Genomic DNA, 16,158 nt, shown 5'->3' with positions numbered 1-16,158 from the left:
TTTGGAGATCCTCTGACCTGGGTTCAAATTCTGATTCTGCTATCACTTACTGTGTAATTTAACAAGTCACTTTCCCTTATTGGGCTTTCTTCAATTACAAAATTACAAAATGAGGGAGTTAGACTAGATCTAAAATAGGGGAGTTAGACCAGACTAGGCCCTTCCCAACTCTAATATTCTATGATATACTCCTTACTATGGGTTATGTGATAAGTTACATTCTGGACTCCTGCTTCACAGATGGAGGTGGGGGCTTCCTTCTGCGGCTAGGGCCTTGCATATTGTTGGAGTACAACAAATGTTTGTTGACTTATATGCAGTTGGGATGCTTTCTTCTGTGCATCCCTGGTAACTTTGTGGAACTGCTTGGACTCTAATTCTAGGTATTTTCTTGGAGCCAGAGGGTGGTTGTTGTTGGTCAGTTGTTTTAATCATGTTTGATTCTTTGTGAGCCCATTTGGGGTTTTCTTGGCAAAGATACTGGACTGATTTTCCATTTCTTTCTCCACCTAATTTTACAGATGAGGAAACTGAAACAAACAGGATTAAGTGACTTGCCCAGCTAGTTAGTGTCTGAGGCCAGATTTGCACTCAGGAAGATAAGTCTTCCTGACTGGGGATCTGAGATCCCCACAGAGGCTTATTCCCCACACAGCCTAGGTCACCACAGGGTCTTACTAAGGGAGAATCCCAGGCTCAACCAGTCTCAAAGTCTGGTCATTTCAGACTCAGTCATTTTGTGTACCATGCCAGTCAGATTCTACAGTCACTAGCCCAGCCTTCAGACGTGAAAAAGCAAAACCATTCAAAGGAGGTAGACCACTTTGTGGGGCTTTCCTGGACAGTGACAGCTGAGCCCCTCCCTAATTAGAGGCACAATTAGTCACCTTTGAGTTACTGTGTTAGGAGATTAATGAGTCTTTTTCAATAATGAAGGAATTTTTTAGCTGCTAACTGATAGGCAATTAGACAGAAGAGAGAGGGACCATGCTGTGTTCTAGCTTTGCTCTCCTGGATCTGTCAGCTGGGACATCCAAAGGGGGGTGGGGTGGAGCCAGAATGGCTTAGAGAAGGTCCTAGGCAAATAGTAGCTTGGAACTAAGAAGGTAAAAAAAAAGGATTTCTGAGTCGGTTTTTCTACCTTCTCTGCCCCTAAAAACTCTGAGATTAGGAAATGCCTCTTGATTTGTCTTGTTCCCTGAGCAATGCTTTGTAAAGGCATTACTTTGATTTTATAGGCTCTTGGGCCCATGTGGTGCTGGAGGAGTCATCTTGTTTGTTCCTCTGTTCTTAGCTAGGGTGTCATAATGAGGAAACAAGCATGGCATATATGGAGTCTGAAGACCTGGCCTGAGTCTCCAGCTGGATGACCTTAGAGAAGTTACTTCACTCCCTCCCTCACTATCTATTTTCACCACCTACTTCACAGGGCTGTTGCAAGGACCAAATGAAGCCATGTGTATCCAAGCACTTTGAACCCATAACATGTCAAATGGATAAAAACAAACTCTTTCATCCTGAGGGTGTCAAATATGAGGTTGGGCACTTTAGGAGCCACGGCTCATTTATTCCAAGGGGCTGTCTGTGGTTAAGACTTTGAGTCAGCCTTCTTGACCTTTTTGTGTGTCCATGGCAGTCTAACAAAACCTATGGACCTCTTCTCAGACTGTTCTAAAATAATTGAACGAAATGGTAAATTTCAGTTAGACGTCAGTGAAAAGAAAGATGTATCTTTTTCCTTATAGGAAATCTATAGGGAAAAATCTTTTCCCAGACACTTTGGGTGATCTGTGGACCTGAGGTTGAGAACCACTGCTTTAAGTGTTTATAGCAAACTCAATTTTATTCAGAAAATGAGGTAAAGCAAAGTCCAGAGAAGCAGGAAGAGTTCTTAGTGAACACACAGTGTGGAGATGAAGGGGCACTATGAAAAAAGAAACCATGGATTATAGTATAGAGGATGGCGGCATGGTAGAGTGGAGAGTCATCATTCATTCATTTAGTGAACATTTATTAAGAGCTTCTGATGTGCCAGGTAAGGGTTGGAGATACAGAGAAAAGTAAAGACAGTATCTCCTCCCAAGGGATTTACAGTCTAATAGAAGAGACATCATGCAAACAATTACATACAAACAAGATATAGACAGTATAAGTTGGAGATAACCAACAGAGAGAAAGCACAAGCATTGAGGAGGATCTAAAAAGGCTTCTTGTAAAGGTAGGATTTTAGATGGGACTGAAAGAAAGCTTGAGAGGCCAGGAGGTGGAGATGAGGAAGTGGAGAGTTCCAGTCATGGGAGACATTCAATGAAAATTCCCAGAGTTAGGAGATGGAGTATTGTTTAAGGAGCAGGAGAGAGGCCAGTGGTGCTGGATCAAAGTGTATATTTGGGGGGAGGAGGAAGGACTCTGTAAGGTCTAAGAAAGTGTGCTGGGTTAGAGTCAGTAGACTGAATTAAAATACCTGCTATGCTCTGCCACTTACTTAGTACTTGTTGACCAAGAGTTTCATCATCTGTAAAATGAAAGAATTAGACTAGATGATGTCTGAGGGCCCTTCTAGCTAGGATTATAAGATCTTATCTCCAAGAAAGAAACCCTATATAAATGCAGAGGGACTTAGTTTACTTTTCTGCAATTTATCATCCTTGTACAGGGTGGGCCAAACGTCATGGTGTTTTAAAAACTTTCTGAAAATTATTTTTCTTTATTTTTCACCCTTTATGAGATTTTATTTTTCACACATAATGTAAATTCATTTCCTATATATACTGTATATGATGCTATGGAATTGTAAATTAAAAACAAAAAATAAAGGACTTATTAAATATTGAAACTCCTTTGTGATTTTTGGTCCACCCTGTACAAGCACAGTGCATTGGAGTTGTAGTCAGGAAGCTCAGTACACATTCTGACTGAGACACTTATTAGCTGTGTGACCTGGGTAAGTTGCTTAACCCCTCTCAGCTTCAATGTCCTCATCTATAAAATGGGAATAACAATAACAGCCACCTATAAGGTCATTGTGAGGATCAAATGAGATAACATACGTAACATGCTTTGCAGATCTTAAAGCACTATATAAATGCTTTCTTCTTGTTCTCCTTCTCCCCTTCCTTCCTTCCTTCCTTCCTTCTTTCCTTCCTTCCTTCCTTCCTTCCTTCCTTCCTTCCTTCCTTCCTTCCTTCCTTCCTTCCTTCCTTCCTTCCTTCCTTCCTTCCTTCCTTCCTTCTTTCCTTCCTTCCTCCCTTCCTTCCTTCCTTCCTTCTCCTCTAAAACAACATGCTCACACAAAACACAGACACATACAAAACCCTTATGGGATAAAGGAGACCCCGGACTTTTCAAGGCTATGAGCAGAATAAAAGCTAGAAAGACTTCCAGGACTGACCTGAAAATAATTGTATGTCTGTGCTGATCACTAGAGGCCATAGGATCATGGGTATAGAGCTGGAAGGATCATTGGAAGTTATCTCATCTAACTTCCTCGTTTTATTGGTGAAGAAACTGAGGACTAGAAGGTTAAAGTACTTAGCTCAAGATTACAGGTCAATCAATCCACAAAGATTTTGGGAGCAAATTATTAGACTCCCTGAGCCCTAGTTTCTTTATTTGTAAAATGAAAGGGTTGAACTAGGTGGCCCCTGAGGTTCTTTCCAGCCCAGAAGTAATTGGATAGTGCTGTGGGTAGAATGCTGAGCCTGGAGTCAGGGATATCCGGTTTAAAATATAGCTCTGCTAGTATGCATCTAAGGCCAGATTTGAACTCAGACCTTCTAGATCCAATACCCTGTCTACTGCACACCACCCTTAATAAATGTGTATTGACTGACTGCCTTCAATTCAGGTTTAGGGAACTCAGTATTCCCTTACTGACTAATATACAGTCCCACTCTGGGATCAGATACATAGTGCCACCCATTTTATAGTTAAATTTAGTCTTAATTGATAACATGTAAACCATTAATGGATCTTTTTTTCCCAAACAAGAAAGATTCAAGGAGACACACAGGAGTTCCAGTCTTGGTTTAGTTCTGGGAACAAAGTGACCCATGTAATCACAACCCAGCCAATGTCCTCTCTTCAGACTACAGATAGATTTGGCAGAGGCATTTAAGGACTGTGTAGTTAGTTCTCTATTAAGGCAGGGAAAGGGAGATGGGGTATTTTACAAATTCACAAATACAGACCACAGGCAGAACTGAAGATGCCAATTAATTAAGGCTCAACATAGTGGTCAAAATAATTCATTTGATGTTCAGGGGCTCCATTCATGGATTTATCAGTCATAGTAGCTGTTTCTGTCTGAGTTTTTCTCTCCCCCCAGAGGAAAAATGTCTTAGTCTGTATCCATCAATCCAACCATCATTATTATGATAAAATCTGCAGTGACTCAATTTCCAATAGGATAAAATAGAAATTTATTAACATAGAAATTACCTTTTCACAATTTGTCTTTACCTTTAGCCTCATTGTACCACACCACCCCAACACACACCACATTGCAGCCAACCTGCAATAGCTATATCCTAATGTTTTCCTATACTTTCTTTTTTTTTAGTGAGGCAATTGGGGTTAAGTGACTTACCCAGGGTCACACAGCTAGTAAGTGTTAAGTGTCTGAGGCTGGATTTGAACTCAGGTACTCCTGACTCCAGGGCCAGTGCTCTATCCACTGTGCCACCTAGCTGCCCCCCCATACATTCTAATAGCCTTTCCCATCTATGCATTAACAAAGATTACCCTCCACATTTCTATTTGTTGAAATTCTCTTCCTTCAAAACCATGCTTAGGGGCTACCTTTTCCATGAAACCTTTCCTATTTACCCAGCTGAAAGCAATTAATTCTAGTGTAGGATAATGGAAAGATTGTTGGATTTGGAATCAGAGCACATAGGTTTAAAAATCAGCTCTACCGCTTGCTAACTAAACCTGTTTAGGCTTCCCAAGTGCATCTGGATGTTTTTATCTTCCTGGTTGAGAGGAATAAAGAAGTAAGTCTGTGAAAGGGGACTTGATTAGGGGAAGAACCTTGGGTCACTTTTATGGGTCTTCTCTCTCTACCCTCAGTCAACTTCATAAGATTGCAAGACTGAGAGCTTTGTCTAAAGAACATTTTCCATAGAAGGAGTCAAATGCTTTAGCTCCTTGATGAGAGGAATCAGAGAACTCTTCTGATTGACTCCCAGTGCCTGGGGCTGACTCTAAGATGTTCAAAATCTGGGATTCAGTGGGATGAAGATGAACTCTTATTAGAAGAGTCTCCCTCTACCTTTTATAAAACTGAGATATTAAAAAACTAAATCATTTACATGTGTCTGTGCTTTTACTTTTCCTTGGTAAGATATTCTTGACTTCCATGTCAGAGTGTATCAAGGTAGGTAGTAGGAGGGGTTTTTCCTTCTTCCACCTCTGAACAACAATGACCCAAGATGGGTCTGATACCCTGTTATCCTCATTGAGGAAAACCTAGGACTGAGTTATATGCCTATACCTAAGATTTATTTTAAGAGATTTTTTTCTGAATCAACTCCAGGTAATAGCAATGAGCCAAAGGGAGAGGTTGACTTTTGGGGATCAAATCCGAATGGTTGAATCTGTCTTGTATGGACCCAGAGTCCCTTAGTGGGTCCTGGGACATGTGCATTATCTCTAGGGGATTTAACAATGTCCTCTTCCTTCCTGTTAATAATTTTAATTAGGGTTTCTCCATTGATAACAGCCTTTGCCCTAGAACAAGGGACTGGGATGGAGGGGTAGTGGGAATAGGGAGAGGGGTCCTCTGATAAGAAGATTGCTGAATTTCTCTTTCCAGAGATACCCATGCTCTATTCTCCCCTCCATCTCATTTTTATTTCTTGGGACTTGAGAGGTGAAGTTTCTTATTCATTCCATATCTTGTGAATCAAAATAACCATGAAAAGATGGTTCAAAGCTTTTAATCCTTATTAGACATCCCCCATGCACATGCTTGCTTCATCTAGTGAGGTGCAATTAGCCAGAGTCTAGTATTGCATTATAAAATTAATAAACCAATTAAGTAAAAGCTACAGCAGCATGGCAGTCTCACTGAAGAATTAGCAGGGATGTGTATGGGGAGAGAGCATGAAGCACAAAGGCAGTTGACAATTGCTCTTTTCTATCATTGTATTGAATCTCAGAAGAAATGCTTCCTCATGGTTCCTTCTCCTCCTTTCCTCAGCTTAATCAGAAACTAGGTGGCTCAGTAGATAGAGCACTGGGCTTGAGTCAGGAAGGCCTGAGTTCAAATTCAGCCTTGGTCACTTGCTAGCTGTGTGATCTCTAAGCAAGCCACTTAACCCCTGTCTGCATCAATTTCATCAGTTGCAAAGTGGAGATAATAATAACACTTTCTCCAGGTTTGTTGTGAGGATCAAATGAGATAACTTTTATAAAGCACTTAGCACAATGTCTGGCACATAGTAGGTGCTTAATAAATGCCTACAGGCATCTAGGCGGCTCATTGGATAGAGCATCAGCACTGAGGTCAGGAGGACCTGAGTTAAAATCCAACTGCAGACACTTATTAGCTACGTGACCCTGGACAAGTCACTTAAACCCAATTGCCTCCACCCCCCCAAATAAATATAAATTCCTATTTCTTTCCTACCCTTCCCTGCCATGCATGGTCATTTCTGTTCTCTCTTAGAACTATTCAGATTAATTTTCAACTCTGTTGATCAGAGGACATATTTATCCAACTAAGGGAAAAATAATAAAAAACTCAAACTATTCCTCATATTCTATTTTTAAAAATAAGAAAGCAAACATACAAAACTTTCATGGAATCACATAATCATAAATTTAAAATTTTTCTTTTTAATTTTGAACCAGATCTTTGATTTTATTGGTAGGAGGAAATCTTGGTGAAGAACTTCCTGTACCAATGTAGATGGGAATCTGCTTTATAACTTATGGTCTTATTGAATTGCCTGGGGGCACTTAGAGGTCAAGTGACTTGCTCAGGATCACACAGCCTCTATGTGTCAGAATCAGGACTTGACTTCAAGGTCAGCTCTCTACCCACTGCACCACAGCCCTGTCTCGGAATCATATCTTAGATATGGAAAGGACTTTAGAGGTACTTTAGTGTAGTCCAGCTTTCAACTCAGTGCAGGAACTCCCTGAAAGATGTTCATCTTCACTTTCCTCCTTTTGAGACCTTGAGATACTTTGGTTTCAGGGCAAGAGTGTGATGGTTATTGGTACGAGAACTTCTTTCATAATTTTCAGGGTATCCACTGGCAGAACTTTGTGGTAGAGAGCTCTCCCTTGATGAGGAAAGCCTCAAATCCATGAAGGGAAATGGACATAGATGCCTGTTTGTTCATGTTTCTATTAAATTTTAGAGTCCTCTCTAAGTCTCACTTAAAGCCCACTTCATATTACTGTTTAAAAACATTATTACATTCAGTTTAAATATCATTTTGGTTCCTATTCTTGGTCTTGGTCTCTATGTTTTCTATACTGGATTCTTTTTTCTTTTCTTTTTTCTGGCCAATGAGGGTTAAGTGACTTGCCCAGGGTCACACAGCTAATAAGTGTCAAGTGTCTGAGGACAGATTTGAACTCAGGTCCTCCTGAATCCAAGGCCAGTGTTTTATCCACTGCACCACCTAGCTGGCCCCTCTATACTGGATTCTTCTATTGCTCCAATCTCCTCTCCCAGTTCCCTCTGAAAATTCAGACTGTACTTATTTTCTTTTTTAAAAATAATATTTTATTTCCCCCCAATTACATGTTAAAACATTTTAAACATTCACTTTAAAAAAAGTTTTGAGTTTTAAATTTTATCCTTCCCTCCCTCCCTCTCCTACCCCTCCCTGAGATAGTAAACAATGTGATACAGATTATGCATGTACAATCATGTAAAACATATTTTCATCTTAATCATTTTGTGGCAGAAAAATTGAACCAAAAGAAAGAAAGGAAGGAAGGAAGGAAAAAATAAGTAAATGAAAAATAATATACTTTAGTCTGTTTTAGATGCCATCAGTTCTTTCTCTGGAGGAGATTAGCATTTTTCATCATGAGTCCTTTGGGATTGTCTTGGGTCATTGTATTGCTGAGTCCTTCACTGTTGTTTATTGTACAACATTGCTGTTACTGTGTACAATGTTCTCCTGGTTCTTCTCACTTCATTTTGTATTTGTTCATGCAAGTCACCAGGTTTTTTCTGAAATAATCTTGCTCATAATTTCTTTTAGCACAATAACATTCCATTACCATCATCATAGCCATGTCCCAAGTGATAGGCATCCCCTCAACTTCCCATTCTTAGATCCCACAAAAAGAGCAGCTATAAATATTTTTATACAAATTAGTCCTTTTCCCTTTTTTGATCTCTTTGGGTATACAGAACTAGTAGTGGTATTGCTGGATCAGAGTGTATACACTTTTATAGCCCTTTGGGCATAGTTCCAAATTGTTCTCCAGAATGGTTGGATTGGTTCACAACTCTACCAGCAGTGTGTCCATGTCCCAGTTTTCCCACATGCCCTCCAACATTTATCATTTTCCTTTTTTGTCATATTAGCCAATATAATGGTGTAGGTGGTACCTCAGAGTTGTTTTAATTTATATTTCTCTAATCAATAGTGATTTAGAGTGTTTTTATATATGATATAGATAACTTATTTCTTTGTCTGAAAACTACCTGTTTCTATCTCTTGACCATTTATCAATTGGGGAATAATTTATTTTCCTACAAATTTGACTTAATTCTCTATATGTTTGATAAATGAGGCATTTATCAAAGATACTTGGTGTAACCCCCTCCCCCATCTCCATTTTCTGCTTTTCTTCTTGTTTTGGTTATATTGCTTTTGTTTGGACAATACCTTTTTACTTTATTATATTCAAAATTATCTATTTTACACATTTCACAATGCTCTCTATCTCTTGTTTGGTCTTAAAATTTTCCTTTATCCATATATCTTATAGGTAAACTGTTTCATGTTGCCTTAAATTGCTTATGATATAATTTTTTATGTCTAAATCATATACCCATTTTGACTTTATCTTGGTAAATAGTGTGAGATATTGGTCTATACCTAATTTTGCCATACTGTTTTCCAGTTTCACCAGCAGTTTTTGTCAAATAGTGAGTTTTTGTCTCAAAAGCTTGAACACTATCCCTATTTCCAATGAAACCTGTCTGATCAAAGAAAAGAAGCATGGTATAGGAAAAGTCTTGTAAATCAATAAATATTAAGTACCTAATATATATCAGGCACTGTGATAAGCACTGGGGATACAAAGAAAGCAAAAGACAGCCCAATCCTTTCCTTCAAGGAATTTACATTCTACTGAGGGAAAGCTGAAAAGGATGAGTGGAAGGAAGGAGAGGGAAGGTCCTGGGGGGAGGGTATAATGATATCAAAGAAATCAGTACATCCTGATTTCTTGATGGATAGGTAGGTAGGATATAAAGCATTATCTGAAATGGTTATGATAAGTGACATGTGTTTGCATTCATTCACCTACAGGGTGGTTTAGCACCATGGAGAGTTCAAAACTTAAAATGATTAACTAGGAAGGAGAGACAGGCCTTGGTCAGGTCAGGAAGGTAGCTGTCCAGAGGAGTGGCGGGAAAGTGTCCTGCAGGGACTTGGGTTTAGAATCTGTGAATTCATCTTGACATCTATTCTCCTGCTGCCCTGCTCCCTCCCATCAGAAACAACCACCTTTCTGACTTGACCTCCACAGACCTAGCATATCTCACTGGGGGAACTGTTCCTTGCAGCTTTGGAATTATCCATGGTGCTGAACTGACCTGCTACGTGAACAAATGAGCACAACCTTGTATAATGCATTATAACCAACTCAGATCATGCTTTACATCCCATGGAGACATCCATGAAGAAATCAAGGCCTACTGAAACATCATGCCATCTGTTCCACATGCAGTCTCAATAGTGTATATCTTACTTTAGAAATGTTAATCAAATCAATACTCATAGCTTCTGGGAAAAGCCCTAAAGCTCCACTCAGTCCCTCTGACTCCCCACACCAAAACTCCATTTATTGTCCACCATTACATTACATATGTTGTTTCCCTCTGTTGTTTCCTTGAAGGTAGGGACTTCTTTGTGTTTGTATCTTTATCCCCAGAGCCAGACAATGTTTGACATGTAGTATAACCTTAATAAATGACTTCCCATTTATTGATGTCCTGACTTCGCCCTTAATAACTGTGAACTTACACGAATCACTTTCAACTTTATTTGAGTCTCAGTTTCACCATTTTCAGAGTGGGGATAATGGTACTTTCACTATTTAATCTATAGGCTTGTTGTGAGGATCAAATAAGATGGAGTGTTCAGGAAGACTTTGTAAACATAAGATACTATGTGAATGTAGAATCATAGATGTAGAGCTGGAAATGTCCTCAGAAAACTTCTAGTCCAACCTCTCTTATTTTAAAGATGAGGAAACTGGGTTCTAAGGGGGTTGTGACTCTTCTAAAGTCATACATATAGAAAGCATCAGAAGTAGTATTTGAACCCATATCCTCTGCCTTTAGAGACACCACTATTTCCACTATACCACTCTACTACTGTTAGAACAAAAATTTATTTCAATAATGACCAAGCATTTCCAACTTTCTTTAGGTAGTGATGTAGTATAGAGTTGTCTAATTTATGGGAGAAAGAGAGAAACTCAAAATCTCATGTGCAATGCATAAAATATTGGTTCAAATAAATCACAGTGACTAGAATCCAAGAATAAGATTATTCTGGTTTGGACTAATCAAATCTTCCCCATTTTATACTCTTCTTTTTTTTCTTTTTCTTTTTGCGAGGCAATGAGGGTTAAGTGACTTGCCCAGGGTCACACAGCTAGTAAGTGTCAAGTGTCCGAGGCTGGATTTGAACTCAGGTTCTCCCGAATCCAGGGCCAGTGCTCTATCTACTGTGCCACCTAGCTGCCCCACTTTCCCCATTTTAAAGATAAAGAAATTGAGGTCTAGGAGTGTAGTGACTTGTCTAAGGTAACACATATAGAAAACATCAGGAAATGGTATCTGCAGGCTGTTGGCTTGATTTCATCTCTCATCTAACTCTTGGAGATTCAAATCTACTTCTTCTAAAGGTACTTGTTGAGTGTCCTAGCATCACTGATTCAGGTAGAATATGGTCTCTTCAGCCTGTCATTTGCCAACAGGGAAGAAGTACTCTGAGCATCAAGGCCTCAGCCCTAGAGACTTCTGCCAAGGAAATGATGGAGCTTTCTTGCTTCAACAGTTAGGAAGATAGAACAGGGACAGTGAAGTCATCTTTGGTGGACATAAATCAGGTGTTAAACTGGAATAGTGGCTGCTAACAAAATTTAGAACAGCTGCTTAAAATGCTAATGTGTTCTTAGGTTGTGTTAATAGGAGAAGAATGTCCCAGACAAAGGAAGTAATAGTTTAGTTGCCACTTATATGGTAAATTTGAGATTTGTGAAATGTTTTACATGCATTATCTGATTTGAGGCTCACAGTAGCTTTCTAAGGTAGGCTTTATATGTGTTATTATGAGGTTTAAAGAGATTAAGTCACTTATCCATGGTCATGCCCACACCTCGAGTATTGTATTTAGTTCTAGGAAATATGTTTTAAGACATGGAGAAGCTGGAGTGTGCCCAGAGGAGGGCACAAGGATTCTGAGAAGGCAGGAAAACCTAACATATAAAAATAGTTGAAGGACCTGAGAATATATAGCCTAGAAAAGACTTAAGCCTTTCTTAAGGGATTGTGATCAATGTCTTCAAATCTCTACAAGTTTGTCATGTGAAGAGGCATTAGTTTTACCTGCTTGACCTCCAAGGGCAGAATTAGAGAAAATGGATGTAATTTATAGGGAGACAGATTTTCGCTTATTATAATGAAAAGCTTCCTAGCTATTAGAGTTGTCTAAAAGTGGAATGAGCTTCTTGCTACTGGAAATATTACAACTAAGACCATATGATAGAGATTTCCCCCCAATGAGTTAGTGTTTGGATTAGGAATAGTTAATCTCTAAAGTTCCACCTAACTCTAAAAGACAAACATTTTAGTATTAAATGAAAATGAAATTTTAAAAAATCCCACAAGATATGATTAGTTGGGAAAAGTGATATGTATTCACAGGATGAAGCTGAGATTTATCTGACATCAATTCCCCCAGATTTGTACTTTAGCAAGAAAATACAAAATCAATTTGAATAGTAAACTCTAGGTACTCCTTGCTTCCAGCAACAAGTATGAAGAAGACAGTATGGTTAAAATTACATCTCTGACACTTAGACTGTGTGACTGTTTGACATTCCATCTCTTACCCCTATGCCTTTGCACAGGATGTGCCCCCTGCCTAGAATACTCTCCCTTATTACCTCCACTTCCTGGAACCCTTGCCTTCTTTTGTAGCTCAGTTCAAGTACTACCTCCTTCAAGGGGATTTACCTGATGTCCCCAGTAACTGTTAGCGATCCCCACCCCAAATCACTTTATCTTTCTTTTGTCTGTGTTTTACATTAACTTCCATGTGAATATGTCATATATCCACAATAGAATATGTTTCTTCATGGAAGGAGTTGTCTCAGTTTTGTATTTATATCCACAGCACAGTATATAGAACACAGCAGGCACTTAATAAATGCTTCTTGATTGTTTGAATTCCATGATCTATGGTTTCTCAATCTGTCAAAGGGAATAAAATACTTATATTATTGACCTTACAGGGTGGTTGTGAGGAAACTACTTTGTAAGTCATGTTTTATATAAAATGGGCTCTCATTATGATAAATCAATGTAAGTTGTGTTTCATTGCTCATCTCTTACACCAGATGCCCACCTTTTCCCCACTTACACATCCATATGAACAATTTTTGTGTGTGTAGATGAAACTGAATAAAAAAAATTGACCCTGAGTATGGATCCATTTTTGGGGGGAGCAATGGGGGTTAAGTGACTTGCCCAGGGTCACACAGCTAGTAAGTGTCAAGTGTCTGAGGTCGTATTTGAACTCGGGTACACCTGAATCCAGGGCTGGTGCTTTATCCACTGTGCCACCTAGCTGCCCCCTAGTATGGATCCATTTTAATGAACAATTTGAATGGGTAGAATTATGACCATACAATATAGGCTTTGCCTATAAAATAGCTATTGTGTAAATTGATATACTCCTTATATTTCTTTTAGTTTATCTTATTCTCATAACAATTGGCATGTATTATTTTGCTCAGACTTTGGATGGAGAAAATTGTATACAATTATACTTATAGTTTATAGAATCATATAATTTCAAAGTTGGATAGGATCTCCAGCCTCTACTTGATGAGGAATCCTCTCTTCAGCATCCCCAACAAATGGTCGTTTTATCTTCACTTGAAGAAATCTATCCTTCAGCAGAAGAACTGGGACTGAAATAGAAGTTTCTTGGCTATTAAGATTCTTTCCACTTGGACAAATTCCATTCAGTCTCATTGTTTGTAGAACTGGGGTCTGAAAAATGGAGAACAATGGTGACAATAACAATAATAATGAAATTTCTATCCCTAAGCACTTTGGGATATTACATTTTTTCATATAACTTACCTGGTGGATGTTTACCCTATTAAATCATAAAGCCTGAAAAACTGGCTAAGTCTCAGCTCATTTCCCTGTCTCTCCTTCCCCCCTGCCATTTTTATTACCAGAATATCAACAGTGCTCTTAATAACTAGTGGCAACTACACTCCCCCAACCTATACTTAACACCCAATCAAGGAACAGTCTTTAAACTTATCTGGAATTTTCTCTGGCAATGATGAGGATAAATAGCACAAAGAAGACCCACTTGGTGTATCCCCATTCAACACAACACCATGACCTAGAATGAGCTGTCCAGGTTGAAGCTGGTATCATGACAAGCAAAGTCAAACCTGCTATCTAGTTAGTTTTCTTGTCCATGTTTGTTACATATATGCATGCCTCTCTATTTAGTATACCATTAAAGACTGCTTCTCTCCTTTCTGGACAATTAGAAGATCTTGAGCAAAGAGGTTATCATCAATGCCCAGATGAACAAATCTGGATATAAAAACCAGTATGCTCTCTAGATACCAAAGGTAACTAGAGAATAATATGGAACACATGTTATAGATCATAAAATAGTGTCAAAAGGTCCTCTTGACCTCTCCTGGGCCAAGGAATTGGATCATATGATTACTTACTAATAGATTTTCAGAGTTAGAAGAGATCTTTGAGGTCAAATACCTATCCAGTCTAAAAATTTCGTCTTTAAGTTACGTGGTAGCTTCTACATAAATGCATCTGGTGATATGAAGCTCAGGCCAGGTGAGGTGGTGTGGAAATTTATTTTGATTTGGGGACCCTACCTTTAGGCTGAGATTAGAAAGCCTTAGGCCCTCAGGGTCTCTCCCCCTCCTCCTCAGCTTCAGCTGAGTGAAAAAGCCCCGTGGGCTATACAAGACGCCAGGTCAGACAGCTGGGGGGGGGGAAGCCCCCAGCTCCGACCTGAGCGGAGCTATCTGAAGGATCCTGGATGGCCTGTGCTGAGGCATAAGGCTTGAGAGCACCCCCCCCCCCGCCAGCTGCAGCTCTGGCTGGTGGATTAGCTTGGTCTGTGGGGGCGAAGGAAGCCCCGAGATTTGAGTGGAGAGAAGAAAAGGTATATATAGACCTGGGAGTTAGATAGAAAAAAGGAAGGAAGGAGACTAGAGGGAGACGGACTAGATAGAGAGACAAGAGGAAGGAGAGAACAGCTGACTAGAGCAAGGGAAGAGACTTGAAGGACGGATTGGACGGACTAGAAAAAAAGAAAAGGAGCAAGGACAGAAGAGAAAGAAGGGGGGCTGACTAGAAGAGGAGAGACTAGATGAGACTCGAGGACGGACTAGGAGAGAGGCTGACTGGAGGGAAGCCGGACAAGGAGAGAGGAGAGTTCGGTTCGGAAAAGGAGAGACCGGGCTGACAAGGTTACAGGCCTTAATACAAACCAGGGAAAGTGTAACGTGCCCTGAGGCCAGAGGTGGCTAAGGCCCTTATTGTATTCAAGAAGTTCCAAGCACAGCAGGTGCGAAAGAGACACAGTGGAAAGAGACCTCAGGAAAACAGTCAGGTTGTACTTTATTTCCCTGTATTCCTAATTTGAAATAGTATCTCATAAATAAACTCTGCTTTGATTATTTAGTTAAGAGCCTTTATAATCTTTAGTCTATCAGTTTGGGAGCAGTGTGGTGGAACTTTATCAACGGCCCACATTAAATTAAATGCAGTCAGATAGCCAAATAGTCACAAGTCCCAGATTAGTCCTCCAGTCAGCTTTAGCCCCCTAAATTAGGCAAGTCCATTCAAAAAATATTTTCACAGTGGCAAATACCTGTAATCTTTGCTACAAGAGGACAATGAGGCTGGTGGATCCCTTGAGCTTGGGGGTTTTGAGCTTCACTAAGCTAAAGCTTATCAAGTGTCTATACTATTGCAATGATTGAAATGACACCACCTGCTGGAGACTTACTGTAGAAAAACTGTGCCATGAGGTGAACGTCTCTGAGGGCAACACCATGCGTCTTTGCTTTGGCATCAGGAAGTGATGTCTGCTTGTGGGAAGAAGAAGGAGAGAGCCTGGCACTCTGACTGGGCCTTTTTCCTGAGGACGCTGGCGGAGAGCCGAGCTAGAAATGTGCTCTCCCTTTAATAGATAGATGAATGTAGGCCTTTCTTTCTCTCTTTACCAAATTCTTATTCTCCTTAATAAATGCTTAAAAATCGAACTCTTGCTAAAGCTTATAATTTATTGGCGACCACTCATTAGATATTTTAGACAGACTAGCTAGAATTTTAGTTTTATCACTATATAAATATTGTGATCCCCTTGGAATGGGGTATCACCAGACTGCCTAAGGAGGGGGGAACCAGAATAGGTTGGAAATGGACGCAAGTCAAAGCTTCTAAGCTGATTTTCTTGCCCTTCTAGCTTGATCAATATAGGGAGACTCAGACTTCAAACAGACAAAATATTAAAATCACTCTCCCTCACAGGTTATCACCTCCCTTTGTTGAACAACTTTAATGGTTATGAAGTTAAAGAATTGTAGAGTTAAAAGTGGGGGCTCAGAGACCATCTAATTTTAACATGTACTTGTAAAAGCTAAAGATCCCCTCTACAG

Source organism: Dromiciops gliroides, chromosome 4 (genome assembly GCF_019393635.1).
Source record: "Dromiciops gliroides isolate mDroGli1 chromosome 4, mDroGli1.pri, whole genome shotgun sequence".
Taxonomy (NCBI): Eukaryota; Metazoa; Chordata; class Mammalia; order Microbiotheria; family Microbiotheriidae; genus Dromiciops; species Dromiciops gliroides.
This window is presented reverse-complemented; position numbering follows the sequence as displayed.